The sequence below is a fragment of the Salvelinus alpinus genome, chromosome 34 (genome assembly GCF_045679555.1).
Source record: "Salvelinus alpinus chromosome 34, SLU_Salpinus.1, whole genome shotgun sequence".
In the NCBI taxonomy this organism is placed as follows: domain Eukaryota; kingdom Metazoa; phylum Chordata; class Actinopteri; order Salmoniformes; family Salmonidae; genus Salvelinus; species Salvelinus alpinus.
Window position 1 is genome coordinate 16,554,132 of NC_092119.1, and position 20,520 is coordinate 16,574,651.

Consider the following 20,520-nt stretch of genomic DNA (forward strand, 5'->3'; position numbering starts at 1 on the left):
AGTATTCAGACCCTTTGCTATGAAACTCGAAATTGAGCTCAGGTGCATCCTGTTTCCATTGATCATCCTTGAGATGTTTCTACAACTTGATTGGAGTCCACCTGGGGTAAATTCAATTGATTGGACATGATTTGGAAAGGTACAAACCTGTCTATATAAGGTTCCACAGTCGACAGTGCATGTCAAAGCAAAAACCAATCATGAGGTCGAAAGAATTGTCTGTAGAGCACCGAGACAGGATTGTGTCGAGGCACAGATCTGGGGAAGGGTACCGAAACATTTCTGCAGCATTGAAGGTCCCAAGAACAGAGTGGCCTCCATCATTCTTAAATGGAAGAAGTTTGGAACCACCAAGACTCTTCCTAGAGCTGGCCGTCCGGCCAAACTGAACAATTGGGGGAGAAGGGCCTTGGTCACCTGAACCCGATGGTCACCTGGTCTGAAAAAAACAAGATTGAAGTCTTTGGCCTGAATGCCAAGCGTCATATCTGGAGGAAAGCTGGCACCATCCCTACGGTGAAGCATGGTGGTGGCACCATCCCTACGGTGAAGCATGGTGGTGGCACCATCCCTACGGTGAAGCATGGTGGTGGCAGCATCACTTTTATTCACTTAAAGAAGTGATACATCCCAGACGCTGCGTTATCAGCAGCAGCTGTAAATGTTTGTGGCCTAGGAAAGGACGAACAATCTCTTCAGAACGACACGGTACTACAACATATCCGTTCTACCACAAGACAACAGACTACAACGCATCTGCCCAGAAATATTCTTCAAAGGACAAGGGAGATCTCTGCTGGGCAACCCAATCTCCATCTTCGACCAATCTATCGAAGCGCAGCTCAGAGTAAATATATTTCTTGCATTTTCCTTTTCCGAATGGGCAGTTATTTAGAATGCATAAGATTCTGTATTTACGATACCATAGCTTCATAAGGTCCGATAGAGACCCAATCCTTCTGTTCCTCAGTCTTCCCGCACTTTCATTCAAACCCCCCTTTTCTTTGTGTAACCAGCCGTCATATCGGTTTCATCCGCTAGGGACGTTTTCTTGTATGACATAATTAGTCATCAATTTATGACAATTTTAGAATAAGGCTGTAACCTAACAAAATGTGGAAAAATGCACTGTACTGTATATATATACTGTATATATTTTTAATGTGTGGTTTATGAGGTAAGAACACTGCCATTGACAACCATTAATTTTAAGGTAAAGAAGTAAGATACGATCTCTTCAAATGAAGCCAGAAAGGAAAACCCAATATTACTTAAAGTAAGTTAGATATTATCCATACATAGAAAAACCACAGAAATATGTTTTTTTATTGCAAAATGCAATTGTGTGGATTGGTCAAGTTGATCAATTTGGCTTTTTCAGACAAAATATGACTTTATTTCAAATGTATATACCATTAGACAATATTTTCCATCACATGTAAATGGTTTTAATCCATTTTGATGTGATATTGATAGAATTTCACAGGTTTCTTACCACCCATTTTTCCTACCATTTTCCTGTGATTCCTACCACCTCCCCCCACCACCCCCCCACTTCCCCCAGCTGACCCTCATAATTTAATATTTCATCCACAGAGTTCCAGATGGCTCTGTGAGGGACAAACACACACACACAGCGAGGGACAGATTTTTAATTACCATGCTCTGATTTCACACCCTGGGCATCGCAGCATGGGGCAGGGGTGGGGGACTGTGTGTGTGTGTGTGTGTGTGTTCGTGACAAGGCCCTCCACAGATGTGATCATGGCTGGTGTTTGCCTCTGGATGTCTCTGACTTACAGGGTGATTAATTAAACCTACAGGACTAGATCCTACAAAGGGCATGGAGAGAGACATGGAGAGAGAGATTCATCATTGATTAGTTAATGCTGTGGGAGGGATGAAGCAGGATGAAGCGTGCTGGGTGCTTTATGAATCATCCCTAAACACCTGTCTGTGTTGGAGGGGGAGAGAGGAAGCAGAAGGCCTGGGACACAGGGGAGGAGCGGAAAAGAGATGAGAGGGGGAGAAGGAGAGGAGAGGGAGGGGAGGGGACGGGGAGGGGACGAAAGGAGAGGAAAATAGGAGAGGGGGAGAAGGAGAGGAGAGGGAGGGGAGGGGAAGGGAGGAGATCGGACACAGGGGAGAGGAGGATGGAATTGGATCACTTGTCATGATGCCCCTTGTATATTATTCTCAGTCCAAATCCTACTACTCTGCTCTGCCTGGGAGCATGACTCAACAACGATGACGACATGCACAAAGAGTAAAAACAAGTAGAAACTAGAATTTTTCCTTCAGAAAAATGGTGTGCTCGCTTCAGAATAATAACTATAAGTCAGAAGCTTAGCAAGCAGATTAATAACAACATTATTCAGTGCGCTACCTCCACTAGTGTAGTTCTCTATACAGTGTGTAGTGGTTGGCCTGTAGGCCTTCCTACTGTACTGTATCCGTCCCAGACATCACATTTCAGACTTTTCCCTGTCTTGTACACTCATGGGACAGGGTTGTGATCGATGTTGATATGGGTGTGTTCTAAAAGAGTCAAATAACGAGAGGACACACCTCTCTTGTCCCTTCACTTCCTTCCTTCAGGATTCCAGACTATCTTTAGATTCTTTAGAACTCCTTAGGCTGCATTCCAAATAACACCCTATCCACTACATAGTGCACTACTTTTGACCAGGGCCCATAGGGTTCTGGTTGTGCACTATATAGGGAATAGGGTGTTATTTTGAATGCAACCAAAGGAGTTGCAACCAACTATAAGGTTCCATTTGAGACACAATCTTTGTTTCTATGATGCTCGATATGAACGTCGGTGCATAAAGAGATTCTGTCCTATAGTGTCCCCACCACAGTCAGACGACCACAACCCACAACTATTAGATTACCCCAGACATCTGTGCCCTCCCCTGGCCTCAGCGGGCACTGTCCTGCCCAGCCTGGTTCTGCTCTGCATGGCGAGGAGGAGGAGGAGGTAGAACCTGGGGCTCCAAGGTTTAGGGAGGAGGGGTGAGGGCAGTGGCCCAGGAAATGATGCCTCCCCTGGGATGCGAGGAGACAGCAGGCACGGTCCTTCCTCCAGGCCATTGCCTTATGTCTGTGGTTATTTTAGGCTATTTTAGGCTATTATTATCAACTGGTCTAGGGCCTGACTTACAGATAGGATTGTAATGGTGGAGTGACAGAGAGACAGAGGACTGATTCTAGATCAGGTGCGAGAGAGAGAGAGAGAGAGAGAGACCATGGAGGGTAGAGATACAGAGGACTGATTCTAGATCAGGTGCTAGAGAGAGAGAGAGACCATGGAGGGTAGCGAAACAGAGGACTGATTCTAGATCAGGTGCTAGAGAGAGAGAGAGACCATGGAGGGTAGCGATACAGAGGACTGATTCTAGATCAGGTGCTAGAGAGAGAGAGAGACCATGGAGGGTAGCGATACAGAGGACTGATTCTAGATCAGGTGCTAGAGAGAGAGAGAGAGAGTGACCATGGAGGGTAGCGATACAGAGGACTGATTCTAGATCAGGTGCTAGAGAGAGAGAGAGACCATGGAGGGTAGCGATACAGAGGACTGATTCTAGATCAGGTGCTAGAGAGAGAGAGAGAAATAGTGACCAGGGTAGCGATACAGAGGATTGATTCTAGATCAGGTGCTAGAGAGAGAGAGAGACCATGGAGGGTAGCGATACAGAGGACTGATTCTAGATCAGGTGCTAGAGAGAGAGAGAGAAATAGTGACCATGGAGGGTAGCGATACAGAGGACTGATTCTAGATCAGGTGGTAGAGAGAGAGAGAGACCATGGAGGGTAGCGATACAGAGGACTGATTCTAGATCAGGTGCTAGAGAGAGAGAGATATAGTGACCATGGAGGGTAGCGATACAGAGGACTGATTCTAGATCAGGTTCTAGAGAGAGAGAGAGAAATAGTGACCAGGGTAGCGATACAGGGGAGGGTAGCGATACAGCTAGCTGGACAGGGCTACGGGTGAGTGGGTGCATGTGGCCTTACAGCTGGCCTATACACTGAGAGGACAAAACATTAACACCACCTGCTCTTTCCAAGACGAAGACTGACCAGGTGAATCCAGGTGAAAGCTATGATCCCTTATTGATGACACCTGTTAAATCCACTTCAATCGGTGTGGATGAAGGGGAGGAGTCAGGTTAAAGAAGGATGTTTAAGCCTTGAGACAATTGAGACATGGATTGTCTGTGTGTGTCATTCAGAGGGTAAATAGGCAAGACAAAATATGTAAGTGTCTTTGAACAGGGTATGGTAGTAGGTACCAGGTGCACTGGTTTGTGTCAAGAACTGCAATGCTGCTGTTTTTTTCACGCTCAACAGTTTCCCATGTGTATCGAGAATGGTCCACCACCCAAAGGACATCCAGCCAACTTGACACAACTGTGGGAAGCATTGGAGTCAACATGGGCCAGCATCCCTGTGGAACACTTTCGACACCTTGTAGAGCCCATGTCCCCAACTCAATATTAGGAAGGTGTTCCTAATGTTTGGTATACTCCGTGTACAGACTACGTGAAGAATCTAGATGTAATTCTATACTAATAGATTGACCCTACCTTAAATGAAGTCCATGGTGTAATGTACAGTAGTGTGTAGATACATCCCTTGGTCTCTTGACTGATGGACTATAAATGAATGGTGAAAAAGTTTACGTTCATGCTATAAATGTTGCAGAGATGATCTATTAAGTTGAAATATCTTTCAAATAAAATGTCATGTAATATAAAAATCCCAACGACACACAAAAAAGAAAAAGAGTTGATTGGATGTTCACAGAGTCGCGTTAGAAGGTGTTCTCCTGATGGGAGTACAGGGGATTGGTTGATCCAGCTCACCTGGCAAGCACTGTGTATGCGGATGTAAACAGGAAGTACAGGGGATTGGTTGATCCAGCTCACCTGGCAAGCACTGTGTATGCGGATGTAAACAGGAAGTACAGGGGATTGGTTGATCCAGCTGACAGGCACTGTGTATGCAGATGTAAACAGGGAGTACAGGGGATTGGTTGATCCAGCTCACCTGGCAAGCACTGTGTATGCGGATGTAAACAGGAAGTACAGGGGATTGGTTGATCCAGCTGACAGGCACTGTGTATGCAGATGTAAACAGGGAGTACAGGGGATTGGTTGATCCAGCTGACAGGCACTGTGTATGCGGATGTAAACATGAAGTACAGGGGATTGGTTGATCCAGCTGACAGGCACTGTGTATGCGGATGTAAACAGGAAGTACAGGGGATTGGTTGATCCAGCTGACAGGCACTGTGTATGCGGATGTAAACAGGGAGTACAGGAGATTAGTTGATCCAGCTGACAGGCACTGTGTATGCAGATGTAAACAGGAAGTACAGGGGATTGGTTGATCCAGCTGACAGGCACTGTGTATGCAGATGTAAACAGGAAGTACAGGGGATTGGTTGATCCAGCTGACAGGCACTGTGTATGCAGATGTAAACAGGGAGTACAGGGGATTGGTTGATCCAGCTGACAGGCACTGTGTATGCGGATGTAAACAGGAAATACTTCTCTATCTGTTCTCATTTACTTGGCTTCATACCCCTCGCTGGAAGCCAAAGAGTTGGGCTGCTTCCCAAATGGCACCCTATTCCCTACATAGTGCACTACTTTTGACCAGAGCCCCTCCCCCTATTCCCTACATAGTGCACTACTTTTGACCAGAGCCCCTCCCCCAATTTCCTACATAGTGCACTACTTTTGACCAGAGCCCCTCCCCCTATTCCCTACATAGTGCACTACTTTTGACCAGAGCCCCTCCCCCTATTCCCTACATAGTGCACTACTTTTGACCAGAGCCCCTCCCCCAATTTCCTACATAGTGCACTACTTTTGACCAGAGCCCCTCCCCCTATTCCCTACATAGTGCACTACTTTTGACCAGAGCCCCTCCCCCTATTCCCTACATAGTGCACTACTTTTGACCAGAGCCCCTCCCCCTATTCCCTACATAGTGCCCTACTTTAGACCAGAGCCCCTCCCCCTATTCCCTACATAGTGCACTACTTTTGACCAGAGCCCCTCCCCCTATTCCCTACATAGTGCACTACTTTTGACCAGAGCCCCTCCCCCTATTCCCTACATAGTGCACTACTTTTGACCAGAGCCCCTCCCCCAATTTCCTACATAGTGCACTACTTTTGACCAGAGCCCCTCCCCCTATTCCCTACATAGTGCACTACTTTTGACCAGAGCCCCTCCCCCAATTTCCTACATAGTGCACTACTTTTGACCAGAGCCCCTCCCCCTATTCCCTACATAGTGCACTACTTTTGACCAGAGCCCCTCCCCCAATTTCCTACATAGTGCACTACTTTTGACCAGAGCCCCTCCCCCTATTCCCTACATAGTGCACTACTTTTGACCAGAGCCCCTCCCCCAATTTCCTACATAGTGCACTACTTTTGACCAGAGCCCCTCCCCCTATTACCTACATAGTGCACTACATTTGACCAGAGCCCCTCCCCCTATTCCTTAGTGCCCTACTTTAGACCAGAGCCCCTCCCCCTATTCCCTACATAGTGCACTACTTTTGACCAGAGCCCCTCCCCCTATTCCTTAGTGCCCTACTTTTGACCAGAGCATTATGGGGAAGAAGGGGGTCATTTGGGACGTGTTGATGATACTGCCTGGTTATATGGTCTAATTCTCTCCTTTCATCTCTAAGGATCACATACCTTTAGTGTAGCCATCAACTGTACATAATGGTATTCAAACTCATTCCTGTAAAATGTTCAGTGATTGCAGTGAGTTCCAGATAGCATCTGCTACACACACACACACACACACACACACACACACACACACACACACACACACACACACACACACACACACACACACACACACACACACACACACACACACACACACACACACACACACACACACACACACACACACACACACACCCCAGCGTTGGACTGGTCAGCAGTGAGGGGAATGTAGTGTTATGCTACGTTGCTCTGGGTGAGGAGGAATAAACACCGCTTCCTCAGCCACCAATAACACTTCCTGACTCCCTCCGCTAGACGGTTAACAGTCACGTCTGAGTCCCTAATGGCACAGGTTGCTGTGGGCCCTGGTCAAAAGTAGTGCACTAAATATGGAATAGGCACCCTATTTGGGACACAGACAATATTACAAACATCCGGGCTTGTTTAGAGTCTGCAGGAAAGTTTATAACCGAAAAATAACCTAAGCAGGCTGTCTAGATAGATATGGATACACTACACAGAGGGAATCATGAGCTAGTACAAAAGCTTGACAGAAAGACTGCAAGGCACATACCTTTGGTTGTTGTTTACCTTGAAGAGAAAAGAAGGAAGGAAAGCGTTGCTAGGATACGATAGTAGATCTTAGTAGGTAGAAGGTGCTTTTAGGTAAGGGGGTTAATTGGTCATTAAAAAAAAACAAGACCAATGCATTGTTCATATAATTAAAATAGCTTCATTGTTACGGCATGTTCAATAGAACAAACCATTTCATAACTCTGAAGCGTTACGGCGTAGCCTTCATTTTAAACATGGTCTTTGACCAGCATAGAAAGATATAAAAGTCCATCATACTGTAGTAGTTCAGAAGTGGAATGCTGAGTCTCCTCTAAAGGTTATAAAAGGGCTGTCGTAAACAGAGCCTTCAGAAAGTATTCAGACCCCTTTACTTTTTCCACATTTTGTTACGTTAAGGCCTTATTCTAAAATTGATTAAATATATTTTTTTTCTCAGCAATCACACAATATCACATAATGACAATGCGAAAACAGGTTTGTAGAAATTGTTGCTAATTTTTTAGAAATAAGAAACAGAAATACAGAAAATATATAAGTATTCAGACCCTTTGCTCTCAGACTCGAAATTGAGCTCACGTGCATCCTGTTTCCATTGATCATCGTTGATATTTTTCTACAAAACCAAGCCATGAGGTCAAAGGAATTTTCCGTTGAGCTCCGAGACAGGAATGTGTCGAGGCACAGATCTGGCAAAGGGTACCAAAAATATCTGCAGCATTGAAGGTCCCAAGAACACAGAGGCCTCCATCATTCTTAAATGGAAGAAGTTTGTGACCAAGCCTCTTCCTAGAGCTGGCCGCCCGGCCAAACTGAGGAATCGGGGGAGAAGGTCAGGGAGGTGACCGAGAACCTGATTGTCACTCTGACAGAGCTCCAGAGTTCCTCTGTGGAGATGGGAGAACCTTCCAGAAGGTCAACCATCTCTGCAGCACCACCAATCAGGCCTTTGTGGTAGAGTGGCCAGATGGAAGCCACTCCTCAGTAAAAAACACATGACAGCCTGCTTGGAGTTTGACAAAAGTCACCTAAAGACTCTCAGATCATGAGAAACCAGATTCTCTGCTCTGATGAAACCAAGATTGAACTCTTTGGCCTGAATGCCAATCACAACACCCCATAATGACATCACAACACCCCATAATGACAGAGCAAAAACAGGTTTTTAGAAAATGGTGCTAATTTATAAAAAAAAAACACTGAAATACCATTTACTCAGTACTTTGTTAAAGCACCTTTGGCAGCGATTACAGCCGTGAGTCTTCTTGGGTATGACGCTATAAGCTTGGCACACCTGTATTTGGGGAGTTTCTCCCATTCTTCTCTGCAGATCCTCTCAAGCTCTGTCAGGTTGGATGGGGAGCATTGCTGCACAACTATTTTCAGGTCTCTCCAGAGATGTTCGATCGGGTTCAAGTCCGGGCTCTGGCTGGGCCACTCAAGGCCAGGAGTGTAAAGTACTTAAGTAAAAATACTTTAATGTACTACCGATATCTGTACTTTACTTTCCTATTTATATTTTTGACAACTTTTAGTTCACTACATTCCTAAAGAAAATATGTACTTTTTACTCCATACATTTTCCCTGACACTCAACAGTACTCGTTACATTGTGAATGCTCAGCAGGACAGGAAAATGTTCCAATTCACAAACTAATCAAGAGAACATCCCTGGTCATCCCGACTGCCTCTGATCAGACGGACTCACCTAACACACGAGTTTGTAAATGATGTCTGAGTATTGGAAAATGCCCCTGGCTATATTTAAATAAATAAAAACAAGAAAAGGGTGCCGTATGGTTTGCTTAATATAAGGAATTTTAAATGATTTATACTTTTACTTTTAATACACTTAAGTATTTTTTAGCAATTACATTAACTTCTGATAATTAAGTATATTTAAAACCAAATACTTTTAGACTTGTACTCAAGTACTTATTTTACTTGAGTCATTTTCTATAAAGGTATCTTTACTTTTACACAAGTATGACATTTTGTTACTTTTTCTACCACTGCTGTCAGGTTTTGGCCAGGACTGTTCTGGTTTTTTGTCACTAGATGTCCCCATTGCACCTTTTTTGTACCTTTTGTTTTTGCCCTTGCTCTAATTATTGTTTGCACCTGTATGTCGTTCCCTTGTTAGTATTTAATCCCTGTGTGTTCCTCAGTTCCTTGCTCAGTGTTTGTATGTTAGCACCCAGCCCCAGCCCAAGCCTTGTTGTGAACATATATTTTTCTCTTGTTGGATTTTCCAGAGGTTCTCTGGTTTTGTTCTTTTGTATTTTGGATTAGTCTTTTGAGGTTTGTTTTTCCCTTGCTGTTTTTACCACTTTGTGGATTTTTCTTTGTATTTTGGAAGATATCTATTTTTTATTAAACCACCATCTCTAGTACTGCTGTGTCTGCCTCATCTTCTGGGTTCTGCCGATTTAGTGACTGTTTCTCGCACCGGGTCCTGACAGAAACACTGAGCCATTAAAATGAACCCAGAGGCAGCCAGTACCCAGGACTTTTTTCCCATGCTGTCCCACCACGAGGGGACTGTCCAACGTCACGAAGCTGCTCTGGTTCAGCAAGAGGCCTTAATGGCTGGACATTCTCAACTTCTGTCGGAGATGATGACTTCCATAAAGCAGATTTCTGATCAACTTTCTCCTGCAACCGCTTCTGCTCCAGTTCATCAGATTCAAGTGCCCGTGGCAGTTAACCCCCTGGCTGAACCTCGTCTGCCGCCTCCCCAACGGTTCTCAGGTGATCCGAGTGGTTGTAAGGGGTTTTTCACCCAATGTTCTCTCTCCTTCGAGCTGCAACCCTCGTCATTTCCCACCGACCGGTCCAAGATAGCATATATCATCACCCTGCTGTCGGAAAAAGCCCTAGCCTGGGCTACTGCTGTGTGGGATGCCCAAAGTCCCTGCTGTGCCAGCTACTCTACCTTTGCTGAAGAATTCAAGCGAGTGTTTCAAGGTCCTACCAGCGGTCCTGACTCAGCCAAACAGCTCCTGACTCTCCGCCAAGGTCGGCGCAGCGTGACGGACTATGCCATCCAGTTCCGCACGGTGGCAGCAGCGAGTGGCTGGAATGACGAGGCGCTCACAGTGTGCTTTTTGAAGGGTCTTTCCGACACCATCCAAGATGAACTGGTCACTCGGGAACCACCGGACAACCTCGAGTCCCTGATCAAGTTGGCTTCACGCATAGACCAGCGTCTGAGAGAGAGAGAGCTCAACCGTAGATCTCTCACCCTAGCTCCTATCGGTCCCAGCTCCGAGTCTCCACCTTTATCCCCGCTGACTCCACCGGAACCCATGCAGGTTGGACGCATCTCCCAGGCTGAGAGAGACCGCCGGATGAGGGAGCGATGCTGTCTATATTGCGGCAAACCGGGCCATTTCCTCTCCACGTGTCCCGGGCTCCAGGGAAAACGCACTCTCCCGTGCAGGCCTGGGAGGACGGTAACGGGAAACATAACCTCCTCTCATCCATCCAACTCCCGCCTGCTCATTCCAGTTACCCTTTCCTGGGACAACCACGAGCTTCCCCTTCAAGCCTTGGTAGACTCTGGAGCCGCAGGTAACTTCATGGCTGGTGTCTGGGCGAAGGAGAATGGCGTTCCCTCTGAACCTCTAAGTGACCCCATAAGGGTTACTACGTTGGATGGAAGCCCTTTGGGATCTGGACTTGTCACTCGTGTCACTACCCCCTTGCGTCTTTCAGTTTCCCAACACCAGGAAGTGATGAACTTTCATCTGACCTCGTGTTCCGAGTTCCCTCTCGTCCTTGGATACCCCTGGCTTCACAGCCATAACCCTCACATCGACTGGTCTGTGGGCACTATCAAGCAGTGGGGTCCTACGTGCCAAGCCACTTGTATCTTCCCAAGTTCCCCGAGTTCCCCTCCCGAGTCTCTAGAATCCATCGACCTGTCCCGAGTTCCCGAGTGTTACCATGACCTCAAACCGGTATTTAGCAAACAGAGGGCCACCAAACTACCACCCCATAGACCTTACGATTGCCCCATCGACCTGTTTCCGGGCACCTGCCCCCCCAGGGGTCGGATCTTTTCCCTATCTCCTCCCGAACGAGCTGCTATGGATACCTACATCAAGGACGCTCTGGCAGCAGGCCTCATGCGTCCATCCACCTCGCCGGCGGGAGCAGGATTTTTCTTTGTGGCCAAAAAAGACGGGGGATTACGTCCTTGCATCGACTACCGGGGACTTAATGCCATAACCGTCCGTAACCGCTACCCGCTACCCCTTATGGCCACAGCCTTTGAGCTGCTCCAGGAAGCAGTGGTCTTCACTAAGCTTGACCTGCGGAACGCATACCATCTTGTGCGGATCAAACCCGGTGACGAGTGGAAGACCGCTTTCAACACGCCTACTGGTCACTACGAATACTTGGTGATGCCCTTCGGCCTGACCAACGCCCCGGCTGTGTTCCAAGCGCTCATAAACGATGTGCTTAGGGATATGCTTAACATTTTCGTGTTTGTTTACTTGGATGACATCCTCATCTTTTCGAGCTCCCTTCAAGAACACACTAAGCATGTCAGACAAGTGCTCAAACGCCTCCTAGACAGCCATTTGTACGTTAACTTCTTGGAACTATAGGGGGTGCTGTTCCGCATTAGCATATTTGGGTCTCCAAATTAAACTGCCTCGTGCTAAATTCTTGATCGTACAATATGCATATTATTGTTATTATTGGATAGAAAACACTTTCTAGTTTCTATAGCCGTTGGAATTTTGTCTCTGAGTGGTACAGAACTATATCTACAGCACTTTTCATGACAGGGGTCAGATTTCAGAAATTTTTACCCCTGATCTGGAGTCTGTTTTTAAGGCGACAGTGAATGCTATGAAGAAACCGACACTGCCTACGTCTTCCTCTGGGTGTCTGTACGTCATCACGTTTTGAATGGAGTCCATTGCACAATCACAGCCACTATAAAACAAGAAAACGTGGAAGTACCACTCTCTTTTCTTCGTGCGTCACAAGCAGGATGGACATCGGACTTGCCTCATTCCAAATCGTTGTTTAACCAGTAATATTTGTCTGGTCATGTTTTTACTCGTTATAGTTGTTAAAAACATCATAATGTAGTTAATTTGAACCGTTTTATAGCAATTTATATCCGTTTAGTGCGATTCTGAGGAATTTCTTTGTCGTGCACTTTTAAGCTTTGGGAACGTTTCGGGGTCTCGGTCGTTGTTAGTGGACATTTCGAAGGACAGAGGACATCTATCGACCAAAAGAAGTTTATAACATAGAAAGGATACATTGCCCAAGAATCTGATGGAAGAACAGCTCAAAGTAAGCAATATTCAATATGATAAATCGTTGTTCTGTCGAAATATTTTAAACGCATATTTCGCCATTTTGTTTGGTATAGCTTCACTTGGCGAACCCTGTATTGAAAAGTAAGGATAATTTTAAAAATGTAAGTCAGCGGTTGCATTAAGAACTAATTTGTCTTTCGATTCCTGTCAACCCTGTATTTTTTAGTCAAGTATATGATTAGCTTTCGATTAAACTAGATCACTCTGAAAGCTGACGTCCCTCATTTTGATGCTTGAGTTGTGACTATTTCCATTGTATAACCACGGTTTTGTATGGCTAAATATGCACATTTTCGAACAAACTGTATATGTATGTTGTAAAATGATGTTACAGGAGTGTCATCGGAAGAATTCTGAGAAGGTTAGTGAAAAAATTACGTTATAGCGCTCTTTAGCTGGAATCGATGCTCTGGTAACGTTTTCACATGTGGTATGCTAACTTATCGATTTATTGTGTTTTCGCTGTAAAACGCTTAGAAAATCTGAAATATTGTCTGGAATCACAAGATCTGGGTCTTTCCATTGCTATGCTTTGTCTATTCTTATGAAATGTTTTATTAAGAGTAAATTGGTCATACACGTTGCTCTCTATAGTAATTCTAGTCGTCTTGTGATGGTCGGTGCAATTGTAAACTGTGATTTCTACCTGAAATATGCACTTTTTTCAAACAAAACCTATCCTATACCATAAATATGTTATCAGACTGTCATCTGAAGAGGTTTTTTCTTGGTTAGTGGCTATCAATATCTTAGTTTAGCCGAATTGGTGATAGCACCTGAAGTAGTAAGAAACTGATGGAGTTAGAAAAGTGGTGTATTTTGCTAACGTGTTTAGCTAATAGATTTACATATTTTGTCTTCCCTGTAAAACATTTTAAAAATCTGAAATGGTGGCTTTATTCACAAGATCTGTATCTTTCATCTGGTGTCTTGGACTTGTGATTTAATGATATTTAGATGCTACTATCTACTTGTGAAGCTATGCTAGCTATGCTAATCAGTGTGTGGGGGGGTGATCCCGGACCCGGGGTAGAGGCTCGTTAGAGGTTAAGCCGGAAAAGTGTGAATTCCATTCCTCTCGAGTACAGTTCCTGGGATTTGTAGTGGAACCCGGTCGAGTCCAGATGGACCCCAAGAAGGTAGGGGCGGTAGCAGATTGGCCCACCCCCAAGTCCGTTAAGGAAGTTCAGCGTTTCCTGGGCTTCACTAACTTCTACCGCAAGTTCATCAAGAACTTCAGCTCGGTGGCAGCCCCTCTCTCAGCTTTAACCAAGGGTGGCAACACAAGGTTTCTGTGGGGAAGAGAAGCTGAGACGGCCTTCCAAGGACTCAAGCAGCGCATCCTCTCTGCTCCCATCCTGACACTACCGACGGCGGATGAACCTTTTGTGGTGGAGGTAGACGCATCAGAGGTTGGTGTTGGAGCTGTCCTGTCTCAGAGGGGTGAAGACAAGAGGCTTCATCCTTGCGCCTTCTTCTCTCACCGGCTTACCCCGGCCGAGAGGAATTACGATGTGGGGGATCGTGAACTCCTAGCGGTTAAGATGGCATTGAAGGAATGGAGACACTGGCTCGAGGGGGCTTCTCAACCGTTTCAAGTGCTTACGGACCACAAAAATCTGGAGTATATCCAGCAGGCGAAGCGGTTGAACTCCAGACAAGCTCGATGGTCTCTTTTCTTCAGCCGATTCCAGTTTATTCTCACCTATAGACCCGGGTCGAAGAATCTCAAACCGGATGCCTTGTCACGAGTCTACTCTCCTGCCATTCGAGAAGATACTGACATGACTGTTCTTCCTGCCGCTAAGATCGTGGCTCCGATCTCGTGGCAAGTGGAGGATACCGTGAAACAAGCTCAAGCCATCGAACCGGGCCCTGGAGGAGGTCCTGCTAATCGGTTGTTTGTTCCTAAGGCAGCAAGGTCCCAAGTCCTTCTGTGGGGGCACTCCTCTCGCCTCACCTGTCACCCGGGCGTAGGTCGCACCTTGGAGTTCATCCAGCGTAAGTTCTGGTGGCCCACCATAAAAGAAGACGTTGCCACTTTCGTCAAGGCCTGTTCCGTGTGCTGCCAGGGCAAATCTTCTCACCTCCGCCCTCAAGGACTCCTTCACCCTTTATCTATTCCCCACCGACCCTGGTCCCATATCTCGCTGGACTTTATTACTGGCCTTCCTCCGTCCCATGGTAATACTACGATCCTAGTCATCATCGACAGGTTTTCTAAGGCGGCCAGGTTTGTTCCCTTGACCAAATTACCTTCTGCCAAGGAAACAGCTGAGTTGGTGATTAACCATGTGTTCCGAGTCTTTGGCATCCCGCAAGATATGGTTTCCGACAGAGGTCCCCAGTTCGCCTCAAGGTTTTGGAAGGCCTTCTGCCAACTCATAGGGGCCACGGCCAGTTTATCTTCAGGGTACCATCCGGAGTCCAACGGCCAAACTGAGAGGATGAATCAGGAGCTGGAAACCACCCTCAGATGTATGGTTTCCAACAACCCATCCACATGGTCATCCTTCATTGTTTGGGCTGAGTACGCGCACAACACCTTGTGCTCCTCCTCCACTGGTATATCCCCGCACGAGTGTCAGTTTGGCTATGCTCCTCTATTGTTCCCGGACCAGGAGGCAGAAGTCAGAGTGCCTTCAGCCTCGAGGTTCATCAGACGCTGTCGGCTTACGTGGAAGAAGGCCCGTCTTAATCTTCTGCGTTCCTCTCAGCAGTACCAACGACAAGCCAACAGACGTCGCCGTCCCGGTCCTACCCTGTACCCCGGCCAGAGAGTATGGCTCTCAACAAAAAACTTACCGCTACGGGTGGAGTCTCGCAAGCTGTCCCAGAGATTCATCGGACCCTTTAAGATTGCCAGGAGAGTCAATCCCGTTACTTTTCGCCTGCACTTACCCAGATCCCTTAAAATCAATCCCACATTTCACATTTCTTTATTAAAACCTGTTGTTTTTTCTCCCCTTATTCCGGCAGGCAGACCTCCCCCTCCGCCCCGTGTCATCGGAGGCCAGTCGGCTTATACCGTCCACCGGATACTGGACTCCCGCCGGGTGCAGCGGTCCTGGCAGTATCTGGTGGACTGGGAAGGCTACGGTCCCGAGGAGCGCTCCTGGGTTCCTGCCAAGGACATACTGGACCCTGACCTCATTCGTCAGTTCAGGGCCCTCCACCCTGAGAAGGCTGGTAGGAACGTCAGGAGCCGTTCCTAGGAGGGGGATTCTGTCAGGTTTTGGCCAGGACTGTTCTGGTTTTTTGTCACTAGATGTCCCCATTGCACCTTTTTTGTACCTTTTGTTTTTGCCCTTGCTCTAATTATTGTTGCCCTTGCTCTAATTATTGTTTGCACCTGTATGTCGTTCCCTTGTTAGTATTTAATCCCTGTGTGTTCCTCAGTTCCTTGCTCAGTGTTTGTATGTTAGCACCCAGCCCCAGCCCAAGCCTTGTTGTGAACATATATTTTTCTCTTGTTGGATTTTCCAGAGGTTCTCTGGTTTTGTTCTTTTGTATTTTGGATTAGTCTTTTGAGGTTTGTTTTTCCCTTGCTGTTTTTTTTTCTTTGTATTTTGGAAGATATCTATTTTTTATTAAACCACCATCTCTAGTACTGCTGTGTCTGCCTCATCTTCTGGGTTCTGCCGATTTAGTGACTGTTTCTCGCACCGGGTCCTGACAACTGCTCAAGGACATTCAGAGACTGGTCCCAAAGCCACTCCTGCGTTATCTTGGCTGTGTGCTTAGGATCGTTGTCCTGTTGGAAGGTGAACCATTGCCCCAGTCTGAGGTCCTGAGCAGGTTTTCATCAAGGACCTCTCTGTACTTTGCTCTGTTCATCTTTGCCTCTTCCCAAATGGCACCCTATTCCCTATTTAGTGCACAACGTTTGACCAGGGGTGGCACCCTATTCCCTATTTAGTGCACAACGTTTGACCAGGGCCCATGTGTAGGAAATAGCGTGCCATTTGGATGGAGTGCATGCAGTACATCACTGTGATGATCTGACGTCCCCATCAGGGAGTCTCATTGACCTTTGACCCATAGCTACTACGGTGTAAGTGGCTACAGTTAAACAATGAGAAAGTTTAAAAAAAAGTTATTACACTCTACTTACAGGAATAATTACAACGGATGTGTTCCCAAATGGCACCCTATTCCCTATATAGTACACTACTTTTGACCAGGGCCCTATGGGAGACAGACACAATAAGGAGAACCCTAACTATAATGTCTTTACCAATCCGGCCAGAACTAGGCCAGTGACTCAGCAGTCAGTGGGTTTTAGAGTGTGTGTGTGTGTGTGTGTGTGTGTGTGTGGCTACTGACTCAGTCATAAGTAGGTTTTAGAGAGAGCCACACCCCAAAACAGGGTCCAGCTGGGAATGGAAGGCAACAATGAGTTTCGGTGGACAGAGAGGAAAAGTCTTTAACTGGGAAATTATTAGCATTTTGTCAAAGTCTTTTGTCTCCCTCTCTCTCACACTCTCTCGCTGTCTGTCTGTCTGTTACACACACACACACACACACACACACACACACACACACACTCATCTACAAACATATGCACACTTCCCTTCTCCGACATCTCTGTTCTGTGTCACGAGAGCTGAGCAGCCTGTAACGGAGCAGTTGCATAATTATGACGCTGGACTTGTTACGTGCCTTTATAACACCCTGGCAGAAAACACTCATCTACCTCAGCAGTGACGGTTAAACCATTTCACTGTAATGTAATCAGGGCTGACGCCTGAGAAAATAACAACGTGAGAAAATGGTCATTCTCACACCACACAGTGAAATACAGTAGGAGATAGTAATACATGCACACCTAACATGGCTGGCTGGGTGTGAGAGTGTGAAGGTGTGTGTGTGTGTGTGTGTGTGTGTGTGTGTGTGTGTGTTTGTGTGTGTCTGTAAATCTGAATGTGAATCTGTCTGTGCGCGTGAATGTCTGTTGTATCAGTGTGTGTTCCCAAAGAAAGCCTTTCCCAAAGAGAAGAGAATGAATGCAACATGGCCAACACGAACCCTGCTGCTTTACTGAGAGGACAGCTGTGGTCAGCTGATATTTTACAATAGTACTGAACGGTAACTCCCTTCTGAATAGGAACGACCAGAGAACCCAAGGGAGGGTTGAGGGATTCCTATTCCATTCGCAGCCCCCCCCCCCCCCCCTCTCTCTGTCTCCAGCAGCATCTATCCTCCAGTCCTCTCCCTTCCCCCTAACCTCCTTCTCTCTCTCCGTCTCTCTCTCTCACATACACACAGAGATCAGAAATCCAAAGGCAGTAAATGCAAAACACACCTCAGAGAGGGAAAGAGGGAGGGAAAGAGGGAGAGAGAGAGAGAGAGGTAGAGAGGGAGAGAGAGGGATAGAGAGAGGGAGGGAAAGAGGGAAAGAGGGAGAGTGCGAGCGAAAGGGAAAGAGAGAGAGAAAGAGAGGGAAAGAAGGAGAGAGAGGGAGAGAGGGGGATTACATGATGTAGAGACCAGCTGAAGGGAAGACGGGAACAGAACAGATCTTTTTCTCTCCTGCAGCACTGACACAACCACTGACTGTAAATCAACAGACCCACCGCCCCTGTGAAGAAGACACTCCCTAACAATCCTTTTTCTTACAACCAAACAAAGGGAAAGCTAACAATACATGGTTAGAATATGGTGGCAATGTCTTACCTCTGTAATGTGTGGACTGCTCCCCTAGTGATGCCAGAGACATGCAGTCTGGTGGAGTAGTATCCACAAGCTCCCTGACTCTCTCTCTCCCTCTCCCTCTTTCTCTCTCTCACACACACACACACACACACACAGTCAGTCAGGCAAGCAAGCAGGAAGGCAGGCAGGCTCATACACACACACTCTTTCACTGTGCTGTGGCTCCCTCTCTAGCTGCTCTCACTTGCTGATCCAGCTGACATACGCCCTCCCCTCCTTCTCTAGCTGCTCTCTCTTGCTGATCCAGCTGACATACGCCCTCCCCTCCCCTCTGCTGCTCTCAATCTCCACCCTTCAGCCAGCACCAACACTACACTACACTGTGCCTACAAGGAGCCAGTAGGAGCCCATCTCCTCTCTGCCTCACTCCTTCCCCATACACCTCTCTCTTCCTCCCCTTCTTTCTCTCTCTCCCTGTTCGACACTTAGACACAGTGCTTCTGTGGGGCCACAGGAAAAGGCTTGACTGTCTTTTCTAATCACAGACTGTAAACATACACAGACTGTAAATAAGCACAGACTGTAAATAAGCACAGACTGTAAGCAAATACAGACTGTAAACAAACAGACTGTAAACAAACACAGACTGTAAACAAACGCATAATGTAAATAAACGCAGACTGTCAACAAACACATACTGTCAACTAATACAGACTGTAAACAGACATATACTGTCAACAAACACATACTGTAAACAAACACAGAATTTAATAGCAGATGACAGTGACACCCATGGCTTTTTCCATCTTTGCATGTAGATGATGTAGCTGATGTAGCTGATGATGATGTAGAAAAGGTAGATGATGTAGCTGATGTAGATGATGAAGATGATGTAGCTGATGATGATGTAGCTGATGATGATGTAGATAAGGTAGATGATGTAGCTGATGATGATGTAGATAAGGTAGATGATGTAGCTGATGTAGCTGATGATGATGTAGATGACGTAGCTGATGATGGTGTAGCTGATGATGATGTAGATGATGTAGCTAATGATGATGTAGATGAGGTAGATGATGTAGCTGATGTAGATGATGTAGCTGATGATGATGTAGCTGATGATGATGTAGCTGATGATGATGTAGCTGATAATGATGTAGATAAGGTAGCTGATGATGATGTAGCTGATGATGATGTAGCTGATGATGATGTAGCTGATAATGATGTAGATAAGGTAGCTGATGATGATGTAGCTGATGATGATGTAGCTGATGATGATGTAGATAAGGTAGATGATGTAGCTGATGTAGCTGATGATGATGTAGATGATGTAGCTGATGATGATGTAGATGATGTAGCTGATGATGATGTAGATAAGGTAGATGATGTAGCTGATGTAGCTGATGTAGCTGATGATGATGTAGATGATGTAGCTGATGATGATGTAGATGATGATGATGTAGATGATGTAGCTGATGATGATGTAGATAAGGTAGCTGATGTAGCTGATGTAGCTGATGATGATGTAGATGATGATGATGTAGATGTAGCTGATGTAGCTGATGATGATGTAGCTGATGAAGCTGTAGCTGATGTAGATGATGCTGATGATGATGTAGATGATGTAGATGTAGCTGATGATGATGTAGATTATGTAGCTGATCTAGATGTAGCTGATGTAGATGATGTAGATGATGTAGATTATGTAGATGATGATGTAGCTGATGTAGCTGATGATGTAGCTGATGTAGATGTAGTTGATGTCGATGATGTAGATTATGTAGATGATGTAGCTGATGATGTAGCTGATGATGATGTAGATGATGTAGATGATGTAGATGATTTAGCTGATGATGATATAGATGTAGCTGATGTAGCTGATGTAGATGATGTAGCTGATGTAGATGTATCTGATGTAGATGTAGCTGTTGTAGCTGATGTAGATGTATCTGATGTAGATGTAGCTGATGTCGATGATGTAGATTATGTAGATGTAGCTGATGTAGATGTATCTGATGTAGATGTAGCTGATGTACAGTTGAAGTCGGAAGTTTACATACACCTAATACGCCAAATACATTTAAACTCAGTTTTTCACAATTCCTGACATTTAATCCAAGTAAAGATTCCCTGTCTTAGGTCAGTTAGGATCACCATCTTACTTTAAGAATGTGAAATGTC

The 20,520-nt window shown here is 45.9% G+C and overlaps 1 protein-coding gene across 1 annotated transcript in view; it reads right to left on the reverse strand.

Moving 5' to 3' along the window:
• The window catches only part of LOC139563858 (guanine nucleotide-binding protein G(I)/G(S)/G(O) subunit gamma-2), a 42,140-nt gene extending 23,353 nt beyond the window's left edge, over positions 1-18,787 (reverse strand). The window contains exon 1 of the mRNA XM_071382815.1: positions 18,361-18,787. The gene's annotated coding sequence lies outside the window, so the exon portion shown is untranslated. The remainder of the gene's footprint in view (positions 1-18,360) is intronic.
• Positions 18,788-20,520: the final 1,733 nt, after the last annotated feature.